Source organism: Pantherophis guttatus, chromosome 1 (assembly GCF_059756535.1).
Source record: "Pantherophis guttatus breed Tessera chromosome 1, ASM5975653v1, whole genome shotgun sequence".
NCBI lineage: Eukaryota > Metazoa > Chordata > Lepidosauria > Squamata > Colubridae > Pantherophis > Pantherophis guttatus.
In genome coordinates this window covers 257,553,117-257,567,855 of record NC_142063.1, presented here as the reverse complement: position 1 = coordinate 257,567,855, position 14,739 = coordinate 257,553,117, and the positions used below count along the sequence as shown (strand labels likewise).

The window sequence follows — 14,739 nt, the reverse complement described above, 5'->3', positions numbered from 1 at the left end:
AAGGTCAAATCATGTCTGAAATATTGCCAAAAAACCTGCAGGGACCAGTTCAGGCAGTCATCAGAAGTCAACACTGACTTGAAAGGATTCACACCACACCTCATTTAAAAAAATAAGAGCAGGTAGAAAGAGGAGAAAAAAATTCCTAAAACTGAATTCAAGCAAATCAGCCAGCCTTTGGACCCCACCCCCCCAAGATAATATGCATATATCCCCAAGGGAAAAGAAAAAGAAATAACACTGAGTTACCTGTTAGGAATAAAAGGCCAGAGTGTTTTGAACTTAAAATCTGGAAAAGCAAACACATCTGGTGCTGCTCATATCAATGAAGAGTAACTCCAGTTGACCTACAATATTTATACACTAGTGCAAATAACTTATTTTTACCAGTAGCACCTCAGTCAGAAGGGATTACTGAAAATGAATCTGAGGCACCAGAATCCTACTTGAAAAATGTGCTGCACAGCTAGAATAATGAATGTGGTTGATTTCAATTCATGGAAGAAAGTATAGGGACTGCCAGCAAGAGGCACAGACATGGAGAGAAGCTGCATGAGAAGAAACTGAATTCTTGCACACAAGCAAAGTATGGATTCTAAAAGAACTACCAAAAGAAGGGGGGGAAAGCCCTAAGTTATAAGTAGGTTTTTGAAATAAAGACAATTTCACTAGTTAATTATACTTTATGTATTTCAATAAATAACAAGCTAGATTTTTTTCCTACTTCAAAAATGAACTAAGTGCGTTCTAGACAGAGGGAATGATTGGAAATGTGCTGGGCACAAACAAAAATGAAAATTATAATAAGCTGACAGGTGATTGGTGTGCTCCTGCCCTTGCTTATCTCTTCTGCTTATTTTCCCCCCAAAGCAATAGTACTTAGACTTATATACCACTTCATGGTGTTTTACAGCCCTCTCTAAGCAGTTTTACAGAGTCAGTATATTGCCCCCAACAATCTGGGTCCTCATTTTACCGACCTGGTAAGGATGAAAGGCTGAGTTAACATTGAGTCTTGTGAGATTCGAACTGCCAAATTGCAGTCAGCCGGCAGTCAGCGGAAGTAGCCTGCAATACTGCACCCTAACCACTGCGCCACCAAGGCTCAGTGGGACTAGATGGTTGGCTGAGAAAATTACTTTATCCATTAGCTACAGAGATGTACAACACACACACCCAACATATGACTGTGTGCTCAGCAAAGTAATAAGTATGCATTGTGCCCATCCAGAAGGAAACTCAACCCTTAATCAGGCGAGCAAGCTTCTCAAATGTAACTCAGGAGCTCCTCTTTGCCCATTTTAGATGTTAGATCTGTTTATATTTTAAGATATTATCACGTTATGGTTTTGGGTCAATAATGTTGCTTATTCCTACATTATAATTAATGTGTTTTTTTTCCCTCTTCCTGTTTCTACTTGCTATTGGAATTTGACATGGATTGATTACCATTTCATTATCTCTGCTGAATGTTGAGTATACTGATTGATCACTATGGCAAATATAGAAGATGGGGCACAACCTTATTTTTACATTGAGTTGTCATTATTACTTTTACTGTTACTGTTTTTATAATTTTGTAAAAATAAGCAAACTATGGTTTGGATCAAAAATAAGTGAACTATGAATATCCTGGGATGCTATATTTTAGGAATTGAGGCAGGGGTGAAATGCTTCAGGGGTGAAATGGTAGGGTGGACCTACTCCTAGTCCCTTCCCTTAAACATTGCAGGAGCCAGGAAGTGTTATTTTTTTCTCCCTGTGGCAGCCCTGCAATATGGAACATTCTTCTCCATGAAGCTCTACTCTCCTAGGCTTATGAAAAGCACTGAAGACCTAGCTTTTCTCTCCAGTGCTGAGATAGGACGAGGAGACTGCATGTCAAAGGTTTAACATGGGGCTGGGATTTTATTTTTAATGCTTATAGTTTTAATGTGGTTTTGTATTGTTTTATGAATTACTGATATTGTTTTAATTCTTGATTGGGAGCCACCAAGAGTTTGGTATATGATGCACACCTTTTAATTTTTTAAAAATAAATACAAATGGGCAGCTATGTACGTGTTTTAGTTATTTATGTAGCCACCTGTCTTACATCAAACTCTGGGTATCTACATAAATGTTTAAATAAATTAATACAATACCTAAACAGGGAGAAGCCTATTTGTAGCTTTCTAAATATGTGCAAACAATAGTGCTTAGGAAACACAAGTAGATGAACTAAACTAATCCTATTTTATTGTAATGCTATATTAACAGAAATTTGCAAGTCTGAAAGTACACATCTCCGCCTATCTCCTAAAAACAAGAATACAATATTTCTATGGAAGTTCAAACAGTGCTGAGTATAAAAGTTCAAACTTGATGGCAGGGTGTCCTAAATATATTTCAGATGTTCTGATCAATGAATATAACAAAGCAGAGATGCTTTGTTTCAAGCAGAGACAGAAATACAGTGAATTAAAGTAGGAAAAACTCAAAAGTTATCAGTGGTGAGAGCTGAGCAGAAGTATTGAAAGGAAGATGCTGAAAATCGCATACGGCAGGTGCATCATTGGTATATGTTGTTCTAAAGATGTGACATTAGTAGTGTAAACACTTAAAACGGTTTATACAACATTAGTAGTAGCAGTAGGGGAGGGGAGGAAGAGAAAATAATGCAATAGAAAGTTCCAAGATTAGGCTGACCAGTTGGATATGTATTCTTGGAAATTGCGTAGAGAACAAAATGAACAATGTACACCATCCTTGGTTACTTGCCTCCTCTGTATTTTATGGTAACTGAAATGTGGAACAATCAATGTGTTCTGGGTTTTACTTCTGCTGAACAATGGTTGATTGGAAAAGGTCCATAAGATAGTTTGTTCTGGGGCAGAAACACTCCTAAAGTTTTTTTTTTTTATTAAAAAGTTTTATAAGAAATACAAACAATTTTCTCCCCCCCACCCTTCCCCTTCCCCACATAAATTATACATTTTCTTATACATAAGAAATCCTCCATATATATGTTTCCCTTAAAGAAAGCATTAAAATAAAACATTTTAATTATATTCGGAGTTGCTCTTCTCCTTCTTCCCTCATTCCATAACAAACCTTCTTCTCCTCCTCCTTTCTTTCCCGTCCCTCTCTCCTCTTCCCTCCTACCTCTTCTCCCACCTCATCCTACTTCCTTTCCCTTTCCCCCACTTCTCTCTTCTTTTCCCCCTTCTCGCCTTCACTCCTACTCCTGTCCCCTTCCCTTCCCTTCCTCCTCTCCTTTCTTCCATTCCTCTCCCTTCCTCTCCTCTTCCTACCCCCTCCTCCTCTCTCCTTTCTACCTTCTTTGCTGTGAAATATTTTCCTCCTTTAGTATCTGAGCAACTCCTATATTCTAGAATACACTTTCTTCTGCTAGGACATTTCTCTAATCATCACTTCCCCCCCCTCTCCCTTATCCCCCTGTCCCCACCCCACCCCTGACTTCCCAGAGCAAAAACAGGGTATAGCATCTAACAAACATATGCTAAAATAAACTAACAAATTATAAAGTTCAAAGCTCCCACATGTTCTTTAACTCCCTTTGCTCCAATTCAACAACCTCCCTTTTATAAATTCTCAATACCAATTAAATTAAATTCATTCTTCCTACTTATATAGAAAAAAAAGAAAAAAAAACCTTTTTCTTAATGCATAATCCAATACTTTAGCAGTCTTACAAACAATAAAAATCATGAATAAATTCCATTTCTATACCAGAAAAAAAAAATCATCTTAAAATCTTGCACATTTTATCTCATATATCTTTTAAAATAATATAGTCTAATGTTAAGCATTTTAAAAATCTCTTAATACCTTTAAAACACTTATTTACCAAATATAAATTTCAGAATCTATAGGAGGGTATCTTTCAATTTTTCAATTAACCGTCTTAATACCTCTAACTTTTTAAAAGAACAACCCTTAACTATCCAAAACTAATTATCAATTTACAATAAAATTCTGAGTTTAACATTAATCCTCTTCACTTCAAAGGGTTAGACATCCTAAAAGCTTATACAATTTATCACATATATCTTGTAGAATAATATAACCTTATGTTAAACATTTTAAAAATCTTTTAATACCATTAAAACACATATTTGCCCATTGCCAATTTCAAAATCCACAGGAGAATATCTTTCTTAATCTTCTGTTCTTCACTTCTTTTTGTATTTTTTCCAATCCTTTTTTTAAATAAATTCTTTCAACAATCCCCCCAGTTTTATTTTGGAAACTTTTAAGATAGTGATTTGAGGTTGATGTTTCTGAAATACTCGCTCTCTTCTTGAAGTCAGATTTTCTAACCTAAAATCCTCATCTCGTCTCTTCTGGTTTGTATGATCATTCAATCCATTTCTTTGTCCATATAGCCAAAATTTGTTGCCATAAAGATTGTCAGCTTGCAATAAAGAAACCATTTGTTGCTTTTCTGTCATTGGAATGGAAATGTCCACCAAAACCTTTGTTTCAGCTGTACCAGCCAATCTCTTAATCCTGTCCATTTCCTGATCTTCCAAAAACAAATTCTTCTGAATAATTTCCTGCTTGTAATTTCCCAAGCTATTTTTTGAAAAAGCCCTTTCGATTGTATTCAGCAGGGCTGAGGTAAAAAAGTCTAAAAGTTCTTGAAAAGCCTGGACAGTCACGGCTTGGGAATTTGCTGATTCACCAGCCCTGTTGTCAGCCATATTTCAGCTACTTTGTATTTATCCAGCTATCAGGACAACAATTCAACTTTTTTCCACACAGTATAAAGACCAGATTTTAGTTAAAATCAGAACCAAATTCTTTTCCTCAATACCAAATTCTTTCCATGGACGCTTCCCCTTTAAAACTTTCTCTTAGGGTGTAATCCAGAAGCTGTAAAGTATTAACAAGCCTTAACGAGCGCTTCCCCTGGTAGTTTCTTCCTCCCGCCCTCAGGCGCCATTTTCTGCATATTAAAGCGGAGTTAAAGGGTTACTTGCAAATTTCCTTTTGTTTTCTCCTGATTTGCTCCGTCTGCGATTGAAGTAAAGATGTTAAAAATCCCCCCTGTTGATTTTCTGCAGATTCTGGTCGCAGCTTCTAGCTCCGCTTCAGCGGAGTCGTTTCTGGTCCGGAGTGGCTTGACAGGCTTCAATAGGGAGCCCACACCCTTTGCGCCCCAGGATTTCTCCTAGCGCACTTGGACTGTCGACTCTTCTCTCTCCCCTTTGCCCGGGGAGAGGGTTCCAAGCCTCCAGACAGCAGTTTTTCGGCTGTTCTGGGACTTTTACGTAACCAGAGAATGGGCGCTCAAAAAAGAGCGTCTTCAAAGCTGCGGAGCCAGGCAGGAAGCTCACTCCTAAAGTTATTGACAATAACTAGTATGAAAGTAGAAAGTAGAAAGTAGAAAGTTAAGAGAATAGAAGGCACTTTTCCCATCTATTGCTTAGAGTGTTAATAATATGAGTAACTGCCTGTTGAGTATATGTCATCAGTTTATGCTTGACATAATTGTGCACTTTCCAGTCAGGGAACAAGTTCATTCACTCAAGAGATTGAAATGGAAACAGCTAGACCACTAAGTAAATAAAAATGAGATTCCCTAGAAAGTGAAAGCCATTCAGACAGAAAAGTGCTTCCCTTTGTCAATCAATCAGACAATACAAAAGTCTTACAGTCATATACTATACACTCTTATAATGAAAATTTATACAGAATAAGTCTTATTTCTGAACATAAGAGTGTGCTGGAAACATTCTAGACAATCTTCTCTCATGTAAATTTATGATAATTTAGATTTGCAATTTGATAATTTGTAATTTGCAAATGAGCAATCTATTTCTTAAGAGACAAACCAGTCTGCAAAAACTAAGCAGTGTGGGTTCTTCAAAATATTGCTTTGGATTTTTGAATAGGGAGAGAGGGGAAGTAGGGCTAAAATTACAAAATTGGGATTTTAAAAAAATCATATCTATCCACAAATGCCAAGATATGTGGTTTTCCAGAAGTCCAGCCACAATTAAGGTCTCAGAATTATCTTGACTTCGTGCCAATATAATTAGGAATCCATTGAAAGTTATCACTTTGTCAATACAGAGACTACATTTTTTCAGAAGTATATTTCTATAGCTAGACTTGCTCAATCAACAATGTTTAATTTGGCAAAACAATGAAACTCGGGCACTAGACTATTAAATATCAGTAGATAGAAAGGTCTGTGGAATATTTGCTAGAATGCCCAAATCTGTCTTTTAAAAAGCTGAATGTAAATGCAAAAAGGTTTAAAAATAATCTGTTTTTATTTATACCATTTTGAGACAGACAACTAAAATCAACCAAATCATCTTATACTTTTTTAAGAAATAAAATTCCTTATATCATGTCAGAAGTATTTTTGTTTCAAGCTAACAAAGAGAAACCCGAGTATTTTGTTTGCTTGACTGTTGGAAAATATGTATATTTTGTGTAGCCTCCAGCTAAGAGAATGCTTTATACATCTCAGTTAATTGAATTATTATCGTTTAAAACATTTCCACCATAACTTCAAGCTTAATGTTCTTGGAGGTATCCCACTGATATCATTTAAATAATTAGTCCTTAAAAATAGACAGTGGAATTCTGCAATTTCAGGGAAATAATTTACTAATGAAGTAACTCAGTAAGCGTTATCTGCTAAAGCCACTGTTTAAAATAATATATTTAAATTAGAGACACAGCTTATATGACAAATAGAAATAAGGCCCAAACTAGATATTATACAGAACAATTGAGCTTTATAATATCCGGTATTTAAAATGTGATCAGAGTTTATAAGTCTCTGTAAAAGAAAATAACTGTTTTAACATAGCATTTCACAATTTGCCAACTCATTCTGGATTTAAAATAGAAAAATACCCAATAGTTTTTATAACGCCTAGCTTGGTCTTATTTACACTAGCTGCATCAACACTCTTCCTTTTGCCGAATCCCAGGGAGACAAAAATTTCATGCCAGAGGCTGGAGATTCACACAGATAGAAAAGCTGCTGATTGTATTTTACTATTTGCTTTCTTCCAGTAATGCTTTGCCAACAAAAATAATGAGCATGTAAGAATAATGTACAATGCTTTAAGTTCTAAGTTTTCTCTATATTTTTCTATTTGACAATGTTCTGGCATTAATATATTTGAGTCTGCAAGTCTGTCCAGACAACATAACATCATTTCCAATCCAGATATCTATATAAATCTATTCAATGTTCCTCATGTGTAAGACAATAATCAAGCTTAACTATATGTGGCTTCAGTCTCTCTTCAGCTTTTTTGGTACAGAATAATAAAATTGGTAAGGATAAAAATATAAACAATAAAGCCAACACAGATATCACCATATCCTTTCTGAACTCAGACTTTTGAACATATTGTATATTCTTATATAAGACACATCCAGGGGTGAAATGCTCTGAAGTCTGATACCGGTTCGCTTAGCTACTGGTTTGCTTCACACGTGCATGCGCGGTGCATGCCAAACGTGCGCTTCACGTGCATGTGCACCACAGGCGCTACTGCACAGCGCTGAAAAAGGAGGACTAAGAAGCCTTTTCTGACTCTGCAAAGGTAAGTAGAACAGCGAGTGGGGAGAACAGCTGTGCCATGCGATTTATATTCACTAGAAAGCAGGATTTCTACTTTCCTGCTTTCTAACGAGTATAAATCACGTGGCACAGCTGATCGTCACACAGCTGATCATCGGAAATACCAGTTTGCTGAACCAATAGCATTTTTTTACTACCTGTTCACCCGAACCGGTAGTATTTTTTTACTATTTACTACCTGTTCACCCGAAGCGGTAGTTTTTACTACTGGTTCGGGTGAACCGGTCCAAACCAGTAGCATTTCACCCCTGGACACATCCAATGCTTTGGTTCATTGCAGGGTGAGTTTATAGTATGTGGACAAATCCATTGGCTTGGAAAGTAGACTCAAGGTTCGAAACTCCAGCTTCTACAAAATAGAGTGACTATAACAGAATAAATGTTCTTTGAAAGTGCTTGTTGTATACTACTTGCAATATGCCATATCGGCCAAAATGTGCCAGTAATTAACAATACTGTCTTTATTATTAGCAGGGACTGCTGCATAGTAGAGGCATAGTAGCAATTCAATCTACATCTTCTCTATCATCACTAGAAACATTTATGTAGAAGTCTCAATTGACAAAGGCCATGATAACCATTGAAGATCAGTATCAATGGATACATCAAGTAATGATTATGAAATACTGAACACACTGACTTATAATTTAGAGAAATAAGTGTTACAAGATGAAGTAAAGAAGAAAGAAAACTAGGCAGGTTGTCTGTCTATGAAATGAAAAGAAAGGGGAAAGATGAATGAGTGTGATCTGATTTCCCAGAATGCGGTTGGTGAATATGTGCAGGGAAGTGAAGCTATAGACTTAATTATGAATGAAAGGGCTAAAACAATAATTGGTGTTATTGAAGGCTGAGGGTGCATATGAAAGTAGGAACCAGCAACTAGCCTGATGATAGTTGCCATGTTACACTGCAGGGAATGGTGATAATGGAAGAATTAAAAATGACTTTGGGGGAAATTACGGGACATTCTGAATGACTGCAATCCATGTCTGTTAAGTGACCTGAATAGATGGATGGAAATGAGAAAAAAGAGTGGTGGAGTCATTTAAAGATCCAAGAATTAATGGGAATGATTCTGTTTGTTAAGCATATCCTCAGAAAAAAAATATCAGTTTACTTGAATATGTAGTATAAGCATAAGTCTATACAAACACGGGGCAAAGGAATGAACACTAGTCTAAAAGCACGATTTGTTTGACCATTTATGATGAAAGGGTGATGAGAGATTCTGAATGCAAGACAGAACATTTTGGTAGTGCCAAAAGTAGATCTTGGGGGAAAAGCAAATCAGGCATGGGAAAAAGAAGAAAAAAAAAGAGAGAGAAAGAGTAAAACAGAACAAAGGCAGAAAGAAGCAATTTATGTCCTGAATGAAAAAGTATTAGGAAACAGATTGATTTTCTAAAAAGAATGAGATGGCATAAGAAAAAACAGGTATTAAATCTGCCCATTATAGAGTGAAATGAAGCACACCTAAATCTTTCTTAAATACTGAGAGCAAAACAAAGAAGGAAACAAATGAACACCAGAAAAAGTATGATGAAAAATAAAGAAAAACTAGGATCGAGTCATTGGAGATACAGGAAGGCATCTATTTCTCCCAGTATATATGCTTCTTCACATAACTTCATTATTTCTTTCCCAAAGTATTTAAAGTTCCACAATATTTTCCAAGTAATAAAAATACTTTAGGTTACAATTTGCTAGTTTAAAACATTCTATCAGTAATGGAAGTGTTACATTTAAGTTCACAGTCTAAAGAAGATATATAATGCCACTACAGAAAGCCTAATGCCAGTTTGTTAAAAAGTATTTCTGCAGTGAAGTAGGTCCTCAGCTAGAAACAGCAGACACAGCCTTCATCTATTATTTATGCTGCTTTGTGCCTATGTCAGCTCCTGATTAATAATTGATTTTAATCTCATTATGGCAGATTTTATTACAGTCTAATTTAATTAAACGGTGAATTGCCTCCCAGATGCCACCACTTGTACCATCTTTTAAATAAAGCTGATACAACACAGATTTGATTGCAGTTTCATCCCAAGTAAAAACAGCATAGAACCAAATTGACTCAAACGTTTTGTATTGATATACGCAATGGATCCACTGTTTCTTAAATATCAAATTGAAGACACAGAGGTTTTGATGTGCAAAAATACATTTCAATTCACAGGCTCAATGAAGTAATAGCTTCTATCACTCTCAATTCCAAATATCTGGATTATAAATCACTTTTTCCCCAAAGAAAACTTTAAGGAAAAGACAAAAGATTTAATATGTGAACATGGTGTTAAGCTTTTATATGAAGATTGTTTCAGGCTTAGGATGGTAATGGAAGGTTACAAGCTTAATTAGATAGTACTTTGCCATGTGTTAAGATCTCAAGTTACATAAAGGCATTCTGAGATAAAGAAGCAATGAAAAGACTTCCTTTGAAGCTATAAATATCAGTCTTCAGCCTTGCCTGACTTTAGCACAAGAAAATTATGTGAATTCTCATCAAACAAAACAATATGTATGCAGTCATTACATTATTTTTTAAATTTTTCTTAAAATTTCAAGCTTCACCAATATTACACATACACACACACACACACACTTATTTCAATTTAACTATTTTGTGCAGGGTTTGTAAAGCATTGATGTGAAGCTTTACTGTACATGTAGAGAGTTGTGGTATTTACAGCAATGATCAGTTCCAGCTTTTCTACACTATTGAATTCATCATTATTACTATCCCTTGTTGACAGAAAATGCTGTTCTAAGCTGAGCAGCAATTCATTTCCTGATAATCAAGTTAGTTGTCAATTCATGGTGTGGGTAACTTCATATGATAAATATCATACTTATCAAAGTTTCAAGTAGTAAAAATGTTACTGTGGTAGATCTGTGAAGTGTCTAGATACCCAAATGATTGTTAGGCTGATTACCTTAATGCAGTTGACAAATGAGCTACTTTTGATAAAAGGAGAACTACTGTTGTAACCACTATCTGGGCACATTCCTTAAAAACAAATAAAAACCAAACAAATGTATCCTATTCTATCTTGTCCTATCATATTCCAGCAACATGTACTACAAGTATAAAATTATTTTGAATTTGCCATTAACACGTTCTTTACAGCATAATTCTATACATGTCTACCTACAATTAAATTGTACTGAGTTTTAAAAAAAACCAACATGCACAAATTTGGTGTTTAAGGGATTACAATCTTAATAAAAAAAATTATATTTACAGGACACTAATTTGTCTTGAGAACTGTTCTATGAATTAAGTTTCTGTTCAAACATTGAGATACCAATTACAAATCCCAAAACACTTATATCTAAAATTAAACCTCCAACTTCAACACGTAGTCCTACATATTGATTGCCTACTAGTTTCCACAGTTTTCATCACATATATAGACTTCCTGCAAACCCCCAAAAGAAAAAAAAATGGGAAAGGAAAAAAAGAAAAGGAAAAAGAATTAGCAAAAAGAAAAAGCTGTAAAAAAAGAAAAAACATTGGACAAATGATTTTAATGTTTTATGGCTTCTCCAGAATAATTAATTTCATTAGAAGGCTCCAATTACTCTATATTATTATGAGAAATGAAAAAGAAATACAACTTCAACCATGCATTTTTAAAAATAAATTCTTATGTTCACATTCAAGCCTATTTTTGTATGTTATACGCTAAAATATACGTTCTTTGCTGTTGTAAAGAAAACCAGGCAGTTTTTAAAAGAATACAGTTAGGGATATTTTTAGATGGGGAATATAACCCAAAATTATTCCCTATTTTATTTAACTGAAATCCTCACATTCTCTTAGAAAAGAATAGCCCCACATACTCTTAGAAAAAGAAGTGCTTATATCTTTCTAAATATAATTTTCGCATTATTAAGGTTCTGCCCTTTTAAAAGATGTGCTGATAGTATTTACCTTTATGGCTTGTTTTATTTTAATCACTTAAAATGTCACTTAGATAATGTTTTAAAATTAGAAATCCTTTTATTATTCATAATCTAATATGAATTATCCATAATACTCTTGGACCAGAAAGGAATGTCCCTTATCAAATGATATGCTATGTCCACCAACATCATCCATTAAATTGCCATGATAACTAAGGCAGCGAGATCTACATTTGGCTGAAAAATTAAGTGCATCCCAGCTAGGTTCCTAAAATAAAAAGTATCACATTGGCCTATAGCAGTGGACTCCAGCCTTTCCGGCTTGGTAGACAGTCGGAGCTGGAGGCAGTGGGGAGGAGAGGGGATGGTTTTGTGCACATGCGCAGCTTTCACAAATGCAGCTGAATGCACGCATACACACACCACTTCCATGGCCCAGTTCTGAATAGGCTGCAGATTCTTGTGATTTTTAATTCAAAGCATTCTTATAGCAATACAGTAATTATTTCTTCAAAGCAATGCATGAAAAGCTTACAAATCTTTTGAAAAGAAGAAACATTCACCAACATTTACAATCATGTATTAAATAATTACATACTGCAGTGCACATGCATATATGCTTTCCTTTTGTAATGCTACATGAAGAAAAAGCTGTCTCATAGATACCTAGAATTATATTATTGGTGTGTTAGTTGCAGCTTAATATCAATATTTATACTTGAACCAGAAGGTATAAAGTTGACATACATTTGATAATTAGCTTACAGTAAGTAAAAATGGGAAAGACTATGATTTACAGTGCAACCTCTTAGTGTGTATAAGATTTCCAGCTAAATTCCTTCTGTATCAAATTGGAAAGACTTTTAGTAACAATATTATGAAATTCTTTCTAGATGTTAAAGATATGCTGGGTAATCCTTCTTTCATCTACAGTAAAAGAAATAAAAAGTGTACAAGTTAAAAATGAGCTGGGATTATGGTCGTAAATCATGGTAGTTGTTAAGTGGGTCACCATGTAATTGTACACAATTTTGCAACATTTTTTGCGGATGTGGTGGACATCAAGCGAAGCTGATTTCACCAATGGGCATTTTTTTGCTAGAAATTGGAAGTAAATGCTGGAAATTGGCAAAAAATATTGAAAATCTTGACCACATAACTACAGGACAATGCAAATGTAAGGCAAATGCCAATTGTCCAAAATGTGGTTATGTGACCGTAGAGGGGAAAATCTGGATTTCTTGGATCATGCGGAGTCTACCAGCATTGAATCTCTGATTATCAGAGTCCAGATGTGATAGGTGGGACATGACATCAGAATGGATGATTGGTGTATGGTCCATGAGTGTACTGGAGTCCAGAAAGAGACTTTGAGTTCGACCACAGAAATGCTACAAAGATACTGTGAAAGAAACCTTGTGCCACTATGACATCCAGCCAAGAAAACTAGAAACTGCATCTCCTCTGCTATAACAGCCCCACTAGCTTTGAAGACAGACATAATCAAAAACTAATAGAAAACCATGAGTGCTGTCACAGAATGACACCCTCAATTACTACAACAATGGACTTCCAATGCTCCAGCTGTGCTAGGTTCTGCACTTCTAGATTAGAACTGTAGAGCCATCTCCATGTTCAAAGATAAATTGCATAAGTGTGTCTTCTTTGAACCTGAAGGACTACCATGAATATACTGTACCTATACTTTAACTTTGGCTACTACAGATACATTTTCTGCAGTTTCTCCAAATTTGCATTGAATGAGATCATACATAACATGGATTGATTTAATATGTTAGTAAACATATTAAAGAAGTTGAAAATTAAAACTGCTACTTTTAACATTCTAATGATTGTTGAACCTTGAAAAATAGTTTTGCCTTCAATAAACATATACACATCTTAAGGGATGGGCTGCTTTTCTCCTACCATCCCACCATTTTTTAAAGAAAAAGTGTGGCTGTGTTTTCTAGGGGTTTGGGATTAAGCCTAAATCAGCTTTTGACGGGGATGGGAGGGCGGGGACGGGTCTGAGCATTTACTAAAAGTATATTAATCCTAGAAGGTGAATGTTTTAATTTTAAGGGTTTTTTATTTTATAAAAGAAAAAACAAAAGCTACAAAAACTATATTTTACCACAATTTAATCAACATTATTTTCTGGGAGAGGTTGAAGCATTGCAGGAAGGAAGGAAAAAGCTTTCATGGAGCCTATGAGCTGCCCATTTTGTCAGACTACAATTCTGAATTGCACTTGCAATGTGCCCAAAACTTGAATAAAGATATTGCACATCATATATAGTCCCTAAACCAATCCATTAAATCCATAGTTCTGCCTAGAACTATTGGTTATTATAATTATCTTACTGACTACTATTAAACTGCATAATCTTTTAAAGCTTGATAATGTTAATTATTAATTCTGAGAAATATTTAGCTGAATAATTATTTCCATAACAGAATTAAAGAGTATTTAATTCAAAACCAAAAGTATCTCCAAAATAAAGAGATGTATATGAGGATATCCTATACTACATTCAAGCAGTCCAACTTCTGGTTAAATATATTATGGTAGCAGTAGTAGTAGCAGCAGTAGTAGTAGTAAGAGGAGGAGGAGGAGGAAGTGAAGTATTTGGACAGGAATACAGTCAGCAAATATAGCAATAATACAAAAACTTTGTCCATTTTGTTATAATGTGCTGGTAGTCCTCAACTTATGACCATGATTGAGCCCAAAATTTCCATTGCTAAGCAAGGCAGTTATTAAATAAGTTGTGGTTATTTATTTATTTATTTATTTATTTATTTATTTATTTATTTATTTATTTATTTATTTATTTATTTTGCCAAAGGTGTTAAGCAAATCATTGCAGTTATCCAATGAATCATGTGGTCTTTAAGTGAATCTGGCTTCTCCCATTGACTTTGCTGTCAGAAGTCAGTAGGGAAGGTTACAAATGACGATCACATGATCCTGGGACATGGCAACTGTCAGAAATACATGCCAGTTGCCAATTACACAAATTTTGACCACATGACCACAGGGAGGATCCAATGGGCATAAATGTAAAAATATGATCATGTCATGTTTTTCAGTGCCATTGTAATTTACTGAACAAATGGTTGTAAATCAAGGACTAAGTATGGAATATAATCTATCTATGTTATAAAAACACAAATGCCCACAGAAGTACACATTCTTATATACAGCT

At 35.0% G+C, this 14,739-nt stretch overlaps 1 protein-coding gene across 9 annotated transcripts in view; it reads right to left on the bottom strand.

The window, feature by feature from the left end:
- EYA4 (EYA transcriptional coactivator and phosphatase 4) overlaps positions 1–14,739 on the bottom strand; it is a 101,568-nt gene that overhangs the window by 72,377 nt on the left and 14,452 nt on the right. The window lies entirely within an intron of this gene.